This window comes from Passer domesticus, chromosome 14 (genome assembly GCF_036417665.1).
Source record: "Passer domesticus isolate bPasDom1 chromosome 14, bPasDom1.hap1, whole genome shotgun sequence".
Lineage (NCBI taxonomy): Eukaryota > Metazoa > Chordata > Aves > Passeriformes > Passeridae > Passer > Passer domesticus.
Window position 1 is genome coordinate 13,525,147 of NC_087487.1, and position 14,163 is coordinate 13,539,309.

The following is a 14,163-nucleotide window of genomic DNA, read 5'->3' on the forward strand; positions in this document are numbered from 1 at the left end:
AAGGAAATGTAAGGACAAAGAGCAGAGAAGCAAAGTACAGCAGGCAATGGTGTTGTGTCAGTGCTATTTGATCAGACTTCATTCATGAGTGAATTTCCAAACAGCTGGATCTGACTACATATTAATATTGTAAATACCAAGCTCTCTTGGCAGAGCCATATGCAAAAAGAAAATATCCTGGGTAAATTGAGACAGAAGTCATGGAATGCAAAGCAAATTAATGTGCTAACATCCATGTGTTAGACCAGTCTGCTGGTTGAAAAGATCAGGAAATATTTGGAGTAAAACAGCCCTAATTTGGCTTTTGTGGTAAATAACACTCAAGATTAATGACATAAATTGAAAAATGAGAAAGTCAAGTTTTGGAATAAGGACCTGTTGTCCTCCTAGTGCCGTCCATGAGGGAAGTATTTCTATTCACTGCATACCAAGAGATGGCATTGAGTATAAGACAAACTTGATTTCAAAACCAATGACAGGTGTCCCTAATGACTGAGAGATTTTCTGCAGAGCATTAACACTTCTCCATGACTATGGGAACAGGCTGTACCTCTCTGTGCTCAGAGCACTGTACTCTGGGTGTTCTCTGCTTGAAATTATTGGTGGCATGAATCAAAGTGGCAAGACCTGCCTCTTATCTGTGCTCACTTAAATTGAGTACTTTGTATGTGTATCTCTAGTGTAGCTGGGTCCTATATTCAGCAACAGTGATAGAGAATCCTCAAGTACAAACATGCACCAAGTGATATTTCTGATTTAAAGGTTAACACTGATTCAAATTGCTTTTATTCTTCCCTCCTGCTGAGTAGGAAAATGTTCTTTAGCTTTACTGTTCCGGAATGTTCTCTTTCAAGATCTCACTACTTTAGCCCCAAGATTTCCTCATTCTCTCCCTCCAAATTTGCAACAAATTACCAACGTGATTAATTGCAAACTTTAATGCCTTTGATAAAAAAATACCAATAATTTTAATCCTGAACGTTATCAACGAGCATTGGTCAAACAGCAATACCCTTCTTCTGACAGCTGATGTTCTGACTTCCTTCCAATGCTAAATCATGAGTCCTTCATTATTTTCTAACTGATTAAATTATTTGCTTTTGCTGAAAACTGTTTTGATACTTATTATACTCTGTTCATCGCCATCCCTTTGAATTGTGCTGGGAACAGTTAAATGCTTTGAGAGAGATTGGATAGATGGGTAGATAACTGTGAAATTTTACAGTTAATATTTGCAAAGAGCCTAGAGATTTCAGAATAAAGGAGGCATGAGAAATGCAGAGATTTCTTGTTATGTTTCAATGCATGAATGCAAAAAGAAGAAGAGAGGGCGGGAAGAACCAAGTCAAATTTTACGGTAGGTCCCGAAAAGTCGCTCGCTTTAATCCATGACTTCCCTGTCTCTACCATCTCAATTGGCTCTTGCAGAACCACACTTCATTTGTTTCCTCTGACATGTTCCTGTAAAAAGGATCTGAATGGAGATAGGGATTTCAATAGAGCACAGGTAATTAGTGCTGGAGGACTCTGATTATCTCTTTAAACCCCTCCTCGCCATTTGACACAATTCCACATAATAAGGCTTCCCTTGAACAAACCTGGTCTGAGGCAGAGTCTCCTGGGAGGCTGATTCTCAGTATGAGAAGAGCTGTAGATTTCCATCCTCTACAGGCACAGGTCCTTTTTCTTCACTTTTGTAATGGTTATGGGAAAGCAGAATGATGATACACTGCATTTAAATCCCTATCCCCTACCTTTTCCTCCCAGTTGAACTGAGGGACAACCAACAGTTTATTTTTATTCTTATTTTAATTTCCTTTCTATGCTTTCCCTATTTTAATTAAAATGAGATCAACAATCCACAAGAAAACAAACTCATGAAAGCTGCACTGAATATATATCTGCATTATAGTTTAATAAAAATTTAAAAGTTAGGGTATTGAATAAAATTAAACAATTTCCCCTAAACAGAGCAGGAATTAAAATAAAACCCAACAGCAACAACAAAACCAGGAGAGATCATGATCAATTAATGATGAATATTGCATTGCTTTGTTTGCTATATATCAGTTCATGCCCAAAGAGATAATTTGGAAGATGGGGAGAACTATTAGGGGTGTTTAGGGAAATACCAACAAAGCCCAAAAAGCTAAACTATAAGAAATAATATCAGGGAACAACAAAAGACCTTGAGGAACACGAGACTAATTAGAGAAGTCGGCCATGCGTTTTGTTATCACTCCATTACAATGAATGGAAATGAGGCCAGGGGTTGAACATCTCTGCTCAGGAACACCTGGGGAGCAGGAGCAAGGAAAAACCTGATCTGCCCTTGTATTAGTTATTTAAGCTCAAAGAACTTTAACTGATACAGAGCTGATTTCAGGCAAAAAGACATAAAAATTCTCACTAAAGATCAGAAGTTCAGAAAACATTAAAAGAGGGACTGAATAAATAAAATTCCTGCACACTTTTCTTTTAAGAGTCAATGGGGCAAGCAAGATAACAAAGGAACTTATGATGGGGAGAAATAGCCATTATACTTCACAGACACTTGTTTAGAAACAATTTTCTTTTGCCAACAGCTATAAATGGTGCAAGCTTCAATACTTTTATTTGTGCTTAAATGAGAGGCCACTTGTCAAATATTTGCATAGAATAAACTTCAGCTTAAAGCTTTTGAATGTATGCTTTGCTTTAAATATGGTAGTAATCCCACCTCTAGTCAGCCAAATCCTTAAAGTCATGCTGTACTGAACCACATCTGTCTCCCGAGATTCCACAATAAAAATTATTGCTTTGCATTTCAGCGAACAAAGTGATTCCCATGTACAGTTTGTTTGCAAAACACTTTGTCAACCAAATGGATCTTAAGCAACTGCATATTCTTATAAAGCAGAAACACAAACAGAAAAAAAACACCCCACCCTCCTATATGTGAATGACAGTAGACAAACTGAAGCCAGCTCGACTGCCAGTTCCTCTGGGAAAGACAAGCTCGTTTGCAACTGCATCAAAGGCAGCAGCTGGCTAGCCCAGCCTGCAGTGGGATGATGATGCTAATCAGCAGTTTGAAGGTGCTAAAGTAGATGACGTTGTGCTGCTTCAAGAATCAGGGCCCACGACAAGTTTATCTGAGTATGGGCTAGTGAAAATGCCTCTTGCTTTTCTTTCTAGCCATTCTTCACAATGATTTTGCCACTCCTGCCTAAGCTTCTGATAGAGGCAGTGTTTTCTTTTTCCACACAAAGTCACATTGTTTAATTCTTCTGAATGTTCTGGCAGCTAGAAGGGAGAAAGGCACCCTGCAAGTGACAGTAAATGCCTTCTCTCTCTGTTTTGATATCCAGTGTGTAGATCTGTAATGTACTGCTCAGTGTGACTCTCCAAGGCTGCTCCCACAAGCAGCTGGGAAAGTCAATCCATTGTCAAAGCAACAGCAGCTTTTTCTCTTTGCTCAAGAAGCTTGGGGTTCCTTGTTTCTACATTTTATGATGATACAGAAGCATCAGCTAGCTGGTGGCATAGACTGACATGGGCTGGATACAGAGAATATTGTATTCCCATATCCAACCAACACTATTTTGTTTGCTCTGCTTTCCCCTTCCTTCTGTAGTTTGACTTAAGAGACCCAAACAGCCTTCATGCACAATGGAGAAACATTTCCTGCCCAGCCAACACATTTCTACTTAAACTCAATGTTCTCAGGACACAATCTAAACAGAAGACAGATTCTTGATAAGTATCTAGTCTGGGTGGGAAGATGGTGATAATACAAGGAAAGCAAAATCTTTTCATTCCTCCTGTGTAAAAAACACATTGGTTTTGTATTTGCAGTTGAAATCTAGACTGCACCATGTAAAGGTAGGCAGACAGTGCAGGTTTGCTATGGATTTTATCCTGGTTTTGGGAGCATTTTGATACTGACACCTATCTCAGTGTAGCAAATTTGACAGAATCTCTTGGCTAGATAAACTGCTGCTCCCTTGCAGGTCACTAGGTGGTGACGGGGAATATTAAAAAAGCCCCTAATACAGACAGCAAATCTGCAGACCTTGCTGTAGTTAATGAGTGAAGGAACACTTGCTGCTCCCTGTCATTCCTTTCAATTCTGCTCACGTCATGTAATCTCAGACAGCACAAATTGCCATCAGTGTGAGATACCAGGAATGCCTCAAAAACCACTGTGGAGTTCAGTACGAGAGGTGGAGACTGAACAGCATCTCCAGCCTATCCTCCTGGGGTATAGCTTTAATTAACAAGGTTCTAATAAAGAATTTGTTGAGTTGGTTATTTAAAGGAAAAAAGTCCATCTGGGCTCTAGGATCCATTTGAAATTATGTTTCTTTTTATATGGCTTGGACACAGCAGAAACAAATGTCCAGAAGGGAAAAAAATCTTCCTGAGATAAAAAGGAGCTGGCTGCTCTCTGCTGATCCTTTGGCACCATGCCTGCCAGTATTTGAGAAGAACAAAGCTGAGAAATAGAAATTCAGCACTGCTAAGATGCACCCACTACCTCTGAAGCAGTTGCACCCTGCAGCCCACTAGAAAAATATCACTCCTAGGCAAAGCCTTTAGCCTGACAGAGACACAGGGAACGGAAAGCTGAGCAAGTCTCTTTCTTTTAATAGAAGAAATCTAGAAACAGACCAGCCAAAATATTAGCTGATATAATTTGTTACATGTTTCAGGGATAGGGAACAGAGAAATTCAGAAGAGAAGAGAAGAGGGGACCCATTCTGTATCCCAGACACCCACCCAGAACTTGCAGCAGGAATTCCCAGAACTACCCACTCTTATCTATTCCCAGTGACTTGGAGCCAAAAAAAACCTTCTGTCCTCAGGAAGCTTTTCTTCTCCTTGTGTCTGCTCATATTAAACCACCACAAAATAAGAAATTCTTAAAGTACTGACAAACTGGAAAATATACCAAGAAGAGCAAGGAGAAATGAATTATGAGTGCTGGAGGGACTCACTTGCAAGGAAAGATTAGAAGAACTAAATATGTCTAGCTTGGCAGAGAGATGACTAAGCAGAGAGGGGGAAGTGATAAATGTCTACAAATATTTGAAGGGCGTATACACTGAGGAAGCAGAGAGATTCTGCAGTGTGAGCCATACCAGGTGGTGGGATTAGGAGCAAAGGGATGGAATCAGAAAAGGAAAAAGACCCAAAACAAAACAGAAAAAAAAAAACCTCTCACAAAGCAAAAATTCAACTGAAGGCTACAAAAACCAAAGTCCTCATGAAAATATATATCCATATCCCCCACACTGGGGATTTGGAGATTTTCTCAGAGGTGGAACACTCAGTATATGAGACATATGGGAGGACTGCAGGAGTGCTTTGTTGCTTGCAGAACTAAAGGAAAGAGCTGTGCCTTGATGCTGGGAGACCAACAGGAGCCTCAGTGGACAACAGGTGTCCCACCAACACTGTCAATTAGAGAGCTTCAGGCAGGAAGTAAAGGTCGTTTTTGTATCCAATTGAAATCACAAGAGAAAGGTTTGTTTGGAGTAATTTAATGACCCTGAACTTGGTAGAGCTACAGGACTTTGTAGATAGAGCCTAGCCAGATGGTCCCTGGGAAGCAGGAGGCTTTGGGTTTGTTAAGCATTCAAAAAGATGATGGTGGAAAACCTGAAAGATCAAGATGGAAAACAAGAGCATCATATTCTTCCATCTTAATTCAACCATCACTGGTTTAACCAGGTCAAAAGGAGACAGGGGAGAATGTAGTGCATTCCACAACTCAGTTTCTGATGCAAAGTACACAAGTGCTCCTTCAGCACCTCAAAAAGTCAGGAACTGAATGTAGCAAATTCCTCTATCAGGAAAACAAAAATCCCACTTGTCTTCCACTTTCTGACAGGGAGGACTCCAAGCATCATTTCAAGCCCTCTCCTGCTCCACACCAGCACACTAATCTGCGAGCAAGCAGAAGGACAATCCAGAGATGACCTCCAAGGGCATGTAACTGAAGGTTGTATTCTACACCCAGTTCAGCTGGATTCCAGCCAGGATATGCAGATAATTGCTTTAGAGTCACAGGCAGCAGTGCCTCCTCCTGCCAGTACAGGAGGGCAGACCTCAACTTTTGTCTTCTTGGAACTATGTCACTGAGGCCCCTGTACACACACTCAGCTGTTTAGCCTGAGAATGTGTCCAAGGTAGTGCAAGGAAAAGCTTTGAGTCCTTCCCTAAGGAATGAATGTCAGGTGTTAAACCTCTCCCTTGTGCAATCTTGTATAAAACAGGCAAAGGGAATTCCCACAAGTCCAGCTATGGGAAGCATGTCAAGGTCCTTCCCTTTACCCTGGATTTGATTCAAATTTTGACGGGAAGTCAAAGCCTCAGCTTATGTTTTCAGAGTACACCATATCCCTAGCAGAGGTTTGCAGGGATAAAACCCCATGCCTGTGACAGGGAACTTTCTGTAAACAGGGTGATGCTCATCTGTTTGGCAAGCAGAGCTAATTCTAGTAACATTGTGCTTTTGTAAATGAAAATAAAAAGAGAAGATATTTGACTACAGTGAGGTTTTGAACTGATTGTATATTTCTCTAACTGAAATAGGGGAGCAAATGGAACAGCCAGAGGTCAGAGCAGTTGGTGCGGTTGAACAGCTCAACTGGACAATACTGTAAAGGAAAAGCCACACTTCTGTCTGTCCCTGCAGAAAGCCAACACATTGCTAAGCATGGCCCCTCACACTCAGAACACCAGAAGTAAAAGCCTCAGTACAGGGACAATCCCTGTATCAGTCAGGTAAAGCAGAGTAAGGAAGAACTTCTGTGGACAGAGGCAGTAGAGGGGATGCTTTCCAGGGATTCCAGCATGCAAACCCAAAGATAGACTTTGTTTCCAGTAAGCCAAAGCCTCTAAGTAAAATATGCTTTTAAGAACATAATTCCCACCAGATGGCTGACCAAAAATTACACTGGTCAGCCATCACAAGGTCCTCTCACTCCAACAGAGCCGGCTCTCAACAGAGAGATTCTCATCATCTACAAGAACCAAGTCCCAGTGCTCCTGGCTTAGGAGCCAATCCCAGGACAGAGAAGCTGTGATGACCTTTCCACATGGAGACAGGAATGAGGCAGCCCAAGTCAATCACAGGGAAAGAGGTGAGAACAGACATGCTCCTCTCTCTGCCCTTCCCAAAGACTTGATTCTCCTGCTAACATGAAGGATGAGATCTCTCTCTCATCATGCAGCTCCTGCTCTCCTACACCAGATGAAACAAAATTACATACCTTGATCTGGGTAGGACAGGCACTGAGCCCTCTGTGGAGGCAGGCTGGGCTGGCTTGCATCTGGGAAAGACTTTTCATGAGGAAAAACACCGGCTGCCTTTCAAGACTCAGCTAGGCCAATTTCAGCAAAGTCCTGGGACTCGTGGCAATGAAGCTGTAAAGGAAGAGCCATGTTCATCTTCACAAAACAGCACAGATTCCAGTGCCCCAGCTCTTTTTATTAATTAACCAGGTGTTTAACTTCAGCATCCTGGCTAAAATCCAGCACGGAGAAATGCACTCCCTTTCTTTACCCAGTTTTCTCTCAGCAGCTCCATTCTGGGCAGTTTCCCCCACCCTGCCCTGGTGCAGTCACTGCAGAGCAGGTGCAATGTCACCCCAGAGCACGCTGCACTTCAGCAGCAGGTGAGAAACTGCTCCTCAGCCTACCCAGCCCAAAGGCTCATGGAACCTACTGTGTAAACACAAGGCACTATTATCTCCCCTCTCCACATGGAATCACTTTATGGAATTTATTATTATTATTATTTGGAGCTCAAATTGAAACCCTCTGGCCATGTATGAGCACTAAGCCTGCTTAGGGAATGCAGGAAGCAGCTAAAGTGGTGAAGAGGCAAAGATTTATGACAGTCAGAAAAGAAATTTTCTTTTCTAGCAACAAGCTTCACATTCCTAATCTATTTCTGCAGATTTTGCTACTCTCTACCAAACTTCTGACAGGTCTTAAAGACTAACACTTACCATGCTGCAAGCTGCTCCTCTAAAGTCTATTTTATCATTGTTTATAACTGCCTGGCTGGATTCCCTTGGTGGTATTTTTCACTCTTTCTCATAGACCCTAAGAGAATCCATATTGCCTGCAACACAGCCTTCATCTTCACCTTTTTCCTTCCCTCCAGCAGTATCTCAGCTGTTTTTAACTGGGCTCCCTTTATCTCCTCCTGAGAGCTCCCACCCTTTCTGATTCCTATTCAAATCACCACATTAGTGAGACAGACTGACTATGGTTTTCACCTGTCACTTAAGCAGGATTGCATCATCACCCTCTCCCTTAGCTTCAGTAAAACTTTCTTCTGTGAGAGCTTTACAAATATATTTCTGTCCCTGATAAAATGGTATTAGGTAAGGATATAAGGGGAGGTCTGTGAAAGGAGAAAAATAGCAGTGACAATGAGTCGTCTCTCCCAAATTGTCTTTCTGAAAGCTCCAAATGGCTTTGTAACAGCATGAAAGTGCTTCCTGATTATTGCCAAGCTGAGACTCAGGAAAGCCCTAAGGGTAGACAGGAGAGGGGTAAGGAATATATAAAAACCTGCAGGAAGAAGGAGTGGGGTAGAAATTCCATGGCCCCTCACATGTTCCCTGGGATGTTAGAACTGCCCCTGTAGCAGAGTTTCAAGGAGAACTCGGGCTTCCATTTCCCCCCGACACTAAAAACTTCAAGCTATTCCCTGTGCAGGAGCAGCCAAGTGGTCTTTAGGTCCCTGTGGACCCTCTTCATGATTTTCAGCAAGATTTTACAGCAGAAGTTTCAACCAGGACTCATCATTTTCCCACCCAACAGTCAGACAGATCTTCCTAATTGTCAGTGACTTGTCACTTCAGATCTTCCTCTCATAACACAAGGGGTCTGACCCCCCCAAACCCAGACTCCTGGGAGAGCCTGTGGGCAGACCTGGCCAGGAGCCACCAGTGCTGGTCACAGCCACCTCTGGAGCCAGAAGCTCTGGCTGCAGGAAGGAGCACAGCTAACACAAACATCATGCTGTGTTCCCATGGCAACCCAAGTGTCATGTTCATCACCCTCTCATTTCTGGAAGAAAAAAGACATAGGTCTGATGAGGAAAAATCCAAGAGTCCCAATGGGCTGTGCTGAGCTTGGGCAGATTTTTCATGTCACTGCTGGCAGCACTCACCCCAGGCCTGCTGGGAAGGGCAGCATCCAGCCCTGTGATGGCCCATGGATTTGAGCAGGAGCATAAATGGGATTCAAATGCATCCAGGCAGATACAGACAGTTCATGTCTAGTCTGCTCTGTCTCACTATGAAGCTAGGGATACACAATCCACTTAGCACAGCTATAGAAGTTACTAGGTGCTAGCAGAAGAGGTTTCAGCTCCACCCATCCTATCTCCCATTTGACATGACCTGGGGATGAAGGCCCTGACCTTTGTTCAGTGACTTATTAAACTCTAGTAATTTAAGAAGATGGCTGAATTTGGAATTCCTCTTCCAAGAGAGCAGAGAACTTTGTGTGCATCCTGAAGTGGGTGAGCTGCCACCATCTCACTGTCCCATGATTTTCTGTGCTGATATCTGTGCCCCAGAAACCAGATCCAGCTGGGATCCAACATCCCCATTAACATGGATCTGTGTGAGCTTCTGTGCAGTGACTACAGGGCAGCAGTTAAAGCATTTCCACATAGATCTGTACATGGAAATCTCACCTTCCAGTTCTAAGACAAGCATGCTAGAGATGCATCACTGGACAGTTTTGGAGCTCTCTGGTGTGTTCTTGAGTCATGAGTCATGAGAAGATGTAAAGCTGGAGAATTCTCTTTATTCACTTTAAAATCAGTTCCACCAGTTAGCAGTTCTTTTCTATGGGGGAAAAAAATAAGAGGAACTTTCAGCCTGAAGAACACAAAAGGAAGACTCCAAAAATTATGCTTGGGAGAAAGCATCTTCCTGTAAAAGGAAATGATGCCTGTGCTTGAGAGGAAAAGGGGAAGGGATACTAGGAAGAGAATGAAAGCATTCTATAGAGTGCTTGGATAAGGCAGGAAGAAGCTGGAACACTCCAGATTCTCCACATCCCAATGCTGAAGCCAAACTCCAGGGAGGTGCAATGTTTGGATGGTTTAGTATCCTAAGTCAATGCAGATCAGGGGAAATATCCCTGATATTTCAGGGGCAGGGTATATCTAAACAACACTGAAATCCAAAATATTAATTAACTTGCTATTAATCCTTAGTTTTAACTATCAATTTTATTTTCATTTTGCTTTGTTTTCCCTCCCTGAGCAGTTCTGCTGGCCCAGCAGTGAGGAGTTCAGGTCAGATTTATACCTGTAACTGGGGTGAGCACCTTGGCTAAGAGACTGCCCATATCTGGAGCAACTTCTTCCTCCTTAAAGACAGACAGAAACCTCATGCAGGCAGTCTTTCGTGAGAGGGATAAAGAGAAGCTACTTATAGGCATTCACTTGTGCTTTTATGGGAGCAGAAACTAGGGATTAAGTATGACAAAGGTTAAGGCAGATGGTTGCAGGAATGTAATGAAATTTTGGCTTCTGCATGGCACCTACGAAGGACAGCCTACAGGAGAGTTCTCACTACAGTCCCAGGGGCCCTGGGCTTTCATTCAGGAGAGCTGCATTTTCTCCAGCTGATCTGCAGCACCACCTTGCTCAAGGCACTTGTTCATTTTACACCTTTTCTCAACTTTTGGGAATCCTTAAGCAACCAAGAGATGAACATTCCTGTCATTTCCACTGCCCAGACCTCAACTCTGAGCAGAGGAGAGAGAAGTAAGTTTGAAAGTTTATTTTCTCCTCTTTGGACACACCCAAACTAGCAATCAGCTCAGTTAGTACAGGTGGAAGTACCTGAGGGGACATTAAGGTTCACCCTGTTGTCCTTTTATTCCACTCAGGCTAGGAAATAAAATACTGACCTTGGGGTTAGGGGATGGGAAGGATTCCATCAGCCTATAAAGGCCTGGAATCACAAATAAAACACTTCTGGATCTCCTTAATTAAACACAGCAGAGCATTCAGTTGTGCCCTGCTAAGTGGTGTTCATGCAAAGGGATGAGCCCTTCTGGCAAGGTAAGTGTGCAATTCCCTCCTCTTCCCCACCGGAGCAGCCAAGCAGGGTCAGGGCAGCCCAGGAGAGAGATGTGCTGCCTGTTTGCTTACTCCTGTGACTGGCTGCCCGTGTAGAAGCTGGCAGGGAGCTGGAGTGTGCCAGCCAGGTTTTTGCAAGCATGTGAAAATTAACAAATCTCACCCTCAGCTGGAAAGGGCAGATAATGGAGAAAATTGAAATTAAGAGAGAAAAGAAAAAAAAAAAAAAAGGAAAAATGAGGGAGAAAAAGAAAGAACATGGAGCTGAGCCAAGAGGAAACACTTCAAAGGCCCATAGCCTGCAGCCCACATTAATGACAACAAAAAGATGGGACCCTTACATTTTAATCAAAGGCAATTTTTTTTAAAAAGGTATAATAACTCTGCCATGCAAGAGCTGGCACTCTGCCCCCAGAGGTGTTGGCAAGACAGACTGGCAAGAAGAAGCTGTGGCTTCCTCAGCTGCCTTCTTTCTACACTGCCTTTGAGCATCAGTGAAAGGAAAGCAAGAGTGAGCAGGGCCTTCAGGAGAGATGCCTCGAGGGGAGAAGCTACAGGAAACCAAAGGAATTAGAAACATGACTGAAATCTAAATCCCAGCTTCCTCTGGCTGGTCTCTATGAATACTGCATGTAGGATGTGAAGTGGAAGCTGAGAGCCAGCTGAACCAGCAGCAGGATGGCACCCACAGGGCTCTGGGGCAGCCCCTGGCACCTGCCTGGGCAGATCCGAGTGAGTCAGGGACAGGGGTCATGGAGTGGCTCATCTGAAGAGATACAGACACCTCTGAGAGGGGCCAGGTGTGGCCTCAAATGCCTAAGAAAGATGCTTTTCTGTAATCCCTGCCCTCCATGCCATAGAGACATCCTTGTCTGCTCTCCTCAGGCAGGACCAAAGGCAATCAGTGGGACAAGTGTTCTGCACAAGAGACCAAACCAAAGATTTCCTGGGGTGCAGGCACTGGGGTCTTTGTGACCTGGTACATCTTTGTGAAGGAAGGGGGAAAATGGAAAATAGGAAAGGAAGTAGAGCAGCACAAAAACTGAGGAAGGAAAACCAGAATAAGGCTGAGTGTGCCATAGGGTGAGGAAACTCTCCCCAGAAAAAAACATATAATTGTTTCCATTAGTCTGAAAGAAGAGAGAGTGAAAAAAAATGAGAAAGGTTTACGAAGACAAAGCCTCAAACTAAAAAAACCAAGAAAAAAAAAACCAAACAAACAGAGAGCAACAACAATTCATATAACACTCACTTATTTACATAAAATGAAGACAAATGATGGTGTATCTCGTTGTAGTCAGAAGCTGAAATTTTCCATCACATTTTAAGGCAGTGCCATATGTAGCCACAAGTAGCAATAGCCTGTGATTCAGTGAAATTTCCATAGCAGCATGAAAAAATGAAGGCCAGAAGGAGTCACACCTGGATTAAACTGTTCAAACTACTGAAGCTTGTGCCCAGGTAGCAAGCCAATGAGGAGACATCATATTTGGGTAGAGGAGCTGCATCTTGGAGAAGAAAATAAACAACACTTCCAAAAATGAAGGGCTATTCCACCAATTCCAGCAGATGGTAAGGTGCAGTAGACAGCTTGAAAAAGAAAAAATCCAAAATTTTATACACATTAGAAATCGTTAGCTTCTTTTACTTCGAAACAGCCAAGACAATATGTTACTCAAAAAAAAAAAATCCTCTAACACTGAACAACAGAGGATATTTCACATGTGTTGTCTACACAGGTTGTTCAAAACCTTTAAAGGCATGTAGTGATTTTTGATCACACCTGCAGTGTTACTACAGTCTGGGCACTTTCCATAAACAAAACTCTTGGATTGTTGCAATTGCAGGCTGTTAGGCAAAGCCAGCTCTCTGCAAACATCCCTTCTCAGTCCAAAATTTCAGGGCTTGCTGAAAAGTCTAATCTGCACAAAATCAGAGTAAAGTGAGCACTTTATTCTCCCCAGAATCATACTGTGGGAAGCAGAACTTCAAACAGAATATTCCTTTGCACCCAAAATCCCATTTCTACTAAACTCCTTATGAAGTTTGCACCAAGATCTTTTGATCCTGGTGCCAGCATTAGGCCTGATAAACCAAATACTGGTCTGTGTGTAGGTACACAAAGGGAGGTGTTTCTGGAGTTGCAGCTGAAAGCAACTCAGATTTTGGCAGAGTGTGCTAACATATGAGCCACAGGGGGTTTGCTTTGCGAGACCAATCTAGTTCCATTTAATTTACGATCCTTCAACAGTGACAAAACTTGATGAAGGAATACTGTGCCTGCTGCCCAGTTTTAACAACCAGCCTCATTGCAAATTTGGGTTCTCTGGCACCCTCAGACTGTCAGGGCTGCACCACCACTACCCCCTGACACTTGTGACAAGTGCCAAGGTAGCTGTGTGATGCTGCAAAGGGCAATAGGCTTTTTTTGGTTCCCTGTAGGTGTTTAACCAAGCAGCAGCGTCTCTGAGCCATTTTAAGGTTTGCTCACAGCTAGCTAAACTGGGAAGAATTCATTGACCTTCAGGATATAAATAGATCCAAAGCCCCTTTGTGCCTGGGGAGTGGGCAGGGGACCCTTCAGCATTTATGACCTGCAATCACTCTCCCACCCAGCAGAATAGACTTTGTTGTCTGTTGTCTACAGCAATTACCAGGGCATGAGTGGTGTCATTTCTAACAGGGCCAGACACAAACAAGCATCCTGGTGTGCCTCTGTCTCACTCTCCCTGGGTCCCTCTGTGATGCTCAGCCTGCAGAGCTCTTCCCATCAGTGGCGTGGAGTTGCCAAGCAACATTTGTCATGTCCCTCCACGGGCCCTGCTCATGGCTCTGTGGCAGATCATGCTTTGAAGAAAAGGGGTTGTTGTGCAGAGTGAAATAACTTTCCCTCTCTCTTCTATCTTCCTACTTGATGAGGTGAAAAATGAATCATTCTGAATATGACAGGAATGCAGGATCAAATCCTGCACTCGGTTGCTCTGGGGTAAATCCCATTGAAAATTGTCTTTGGGGAATAAATTCACTGCCAGATACCAAGGACCAGTGCACCATAC

At 43.2% G+C, this 14,163-nt stretch overlaps 1 protein-coding gene across 2 annotated transcripts in view; it reads right to left on the reverse strand.

The window, feature by feature from the left end:
- Window positions 1-14,163, reverse strand: part of AGBL1 (AGBL carboxypeptidase 1) — a 365,053-nt gene that overhangs the window by 81,156 nt on the left and 269,734 nt on the right. Inside the window, exon 23 of one of the 2 annotated variants that reach the window (XR_010347512.1) lies at window positions 7,260-7,413. The exons of the other annotated variant lie outside the window; for it this stretch is intronic. The gene's annotated coding sequence lies outside the window, so the exon portion shown is untranslated. The remainder of the gene's footprint in view (window positions 1-7,259; window positions 7,414-14,163) is intronic. 2 annotated transcript variants of the gene reach the window in all.